At 36.3% G+C, this 2,500-nt stretch overlaps 1 protein-coding gene across 4 annotated transcripts in view; it reads left to right on the top strand.

Moving 5' to 3' along the window:
* LOC102679357 (insulin-like growth factor 2 mRNA-binding protein 1) overlaps positions 1 to 1,276 on the top strand; it is a 66,375-nt gene extending 65,099 nt beyond the window's left edge. For all 4 annotated transcript variants that reach the window (XM_031508207.1, XM_031508208.1, XM_031508209.1 and 1 more), the window contains one exon: positions 1 to 1,276. This exon is cut by the window's left edge and continues 663 nt beyond it. The gene's annotated coding sequence lies outside the window, so the exon portion shown is untranslated.
* Positions 1,277 to 2,500: the final 1,224 nt, after the last annotated feature.

Genomic DNA, 2,500 nt, shown 5'->3' with positions numbered 1-2,500 from the left:
TTTTTTAGATAGATTTTTGTAACAGAATACGCTATAAATTATTGACTTATTGCCATTGATCGTGACACTCGGCTTACATCGCTATTAATAAAGAGTCGAACGGCTCGGGATACACAGCTCTGAGGTAAAAGCGATGCAGGGTACCGCGTTGAATCAGACGGAAGTGCACGTCAGCTAATCGAAACCGCATCACGCGAGACGAGGTGAGACGAAAAATTCCTGCCTATTCGAAGCAGGAATTAAATTATAATCAATTCTTCCGTCGAAAAGATACACAGGCCGTTCGCTCACTTCTTTCTACGCGAATTGCGACATGTTTCGTTGCGAGTTCGCTTTTATCAAGAGATAAAGCGACGGGTGATACTCAAACGAAGCGATTTCGCAGCATTAACGAAACCACCTCGTCGATGAAATAGGATACGACGATAAGAAAAAAAAAAAAAAAAAAAAAATAAGCATACACAACCTTATTACCTCATTCATTACGGTTAAAGATTTAATATGATAATGAAAAGTGAAACGAGAGAAAGGATAAAAATCAACTAATCTTTAAAAAAAAAAAAAGAAGTCTACCTAATATTAAAGTTATAATAATATACAGAGAAGTTAAGTAACGATTACACAATTACGTTATACATGTTACTACAACTATTATTATTACTACTACTATTACTACTATTACTACTACCACTACTACTACCACTACTACTACTACTATTACTACTACTATTACTACTATTACTATTACTATTACTACTACTACTACTACTACCACTACTACTGCTATTAACTACTACTTCTACTACGTATTCTATACAGGAAAGCGATTTTTTTTAAAGGAAAGAAAATAATTACTCTAGGTACAGTTTTTTTTATACCACAACGCAGAGAGACATTAATTAACGAGACTTAATTATTGAAAAAAAAAAAAAAAATGTGAACGAAACGTGACACGTTCTATAGTTAGACATAAGCCGGCAAGTTTTCATGGCAGACGCCCTCATCCCCGGCCCCTCTCGTGCCTGTAATACCAAAGAAGCGATTATGAGTTTTTGCGTATTAGTGAAGTGAAAATGCGTGACACACACACACACATATGGTCGTGTCGAACGCTCAACTCGCCTCAAGTTCCTTGCAAGAGCCAAGAAGAGCGAGAGGGGTCAACAGACTCGACAGAGACAGAGATTCGCGTCTGCGGGGAATCGACGAGTGGTTATTGACGGCAATTGGAAGGACACTGACGAAAAGTGGCATCCTTCGTCATCGAGTCGCTTTTTTCAAAAGTGATTGGAAAGAAGAATCGTAATCGAATCAAAGATGTTTCGAGGGAAAAACATAAACGAGGAGGGAAGAGAGAGAACGAATGAACGGAGAGAAAAAAAAATTATACGTTTGATTGTTGTGAAACGTGAAACGAACGCTACGTTTCGTGCTACTACGAGAAGGATGTTCCACACAAAGGAGGGGAAAAAAAAAAAAAAAAAAACGAAGAAGAGAGAGAATGAAAAAGCGACCGTACGAAAAAGCGAGAAAAAACCGCGAGGGAACAGAGAAGAAGTTTTTAAGATGAAGAAAGAGAGAGAGAGAAAAAAAAAAGAGAGCCACAAAACTTTTTCAGGGATTTTTACTTTACCATGAGTGTAATAATGTGTGAGTGTGCGTGTGTTGAATAATACTATTAATTGATAAGTAATTACTGATTAGGCATATATGGCAAAAGAGGCGCCAGATAAGGTTATAGAAATTCGGAATAATTCGAGAGGAAAATAACGTATATATGGAAAAGAAAGACAGAAAAAAAGTGCTGGGGGTGGAAGAGTGATATTTGACGAGAAAAAGGCATCGTTTATCAAACTCAAATCGCTCTTCGCCTTGTTTGTGCGAGCGTGGATATTGTCCAGCGAGTATTTATCGATACGAGGGCATGCTGATTTTATGAAACTCTATCGACGATCTTTCCAAATTTTGTCATTTTTCTTCGTTTCTCTATTTGTTGCTCTAATATACTATACAGTATAGTATATACATGCTACGTACTACTGGTTAAGAAAAAAATTTTTTTTTTTTTTTTTTTTTTTAAGAAAAGTAGAGAAACGAATAAAAATTACAGAATTTTTACAGAAAGATCGTCGATAGACTTTCATCGAATTCACATACGTCGTTTACATAACTGCGATATCCAGATACACAGATACGCGTTCACGCGTAACGTTATTACTTTGTTCGCAGAAACTCGCAGCGATATCGCGTTTCTTGCACGGCGCGTACTATCGATCACGATAATTCTGATCATTTTTTTTTTTTTTTTTTTTTTGCGAAAGGAGATGAATATTTTGGGTATTTTGGCTGAGAAAAAAAATTTTTTTTTTTTTTTAGTAGAAGAAATTCAAATTTTTAATATTTTTAACGTTGGGGAAGCAAGAGAAAGAGAGAGAGAGAGAGAGAAAAAATACCTCGAGAGCAAAGAATATTCGTGACCGATTGCGCGTGAATCGTAATC

This window comes from Apis dorsata, unplaced genomic scaffold (genome assembly GCF_000469605.1).
Source record: "Apis dorsata unplaced genomic scaffold, Apis dorsata 1.3 scaffold_78, whole genome shotgun sequence".
In the NCBI taxonomy this organism is placed as follows: domain Eukaryota; kingdom Metazoa; phylum Arthropoda; class Insecta; order Hymenoptera; family Apidae; genus Apis; species Apis dorsata.
This window is presented reverse-complemented; position numbering and strand designations above follow the sequence as displayed.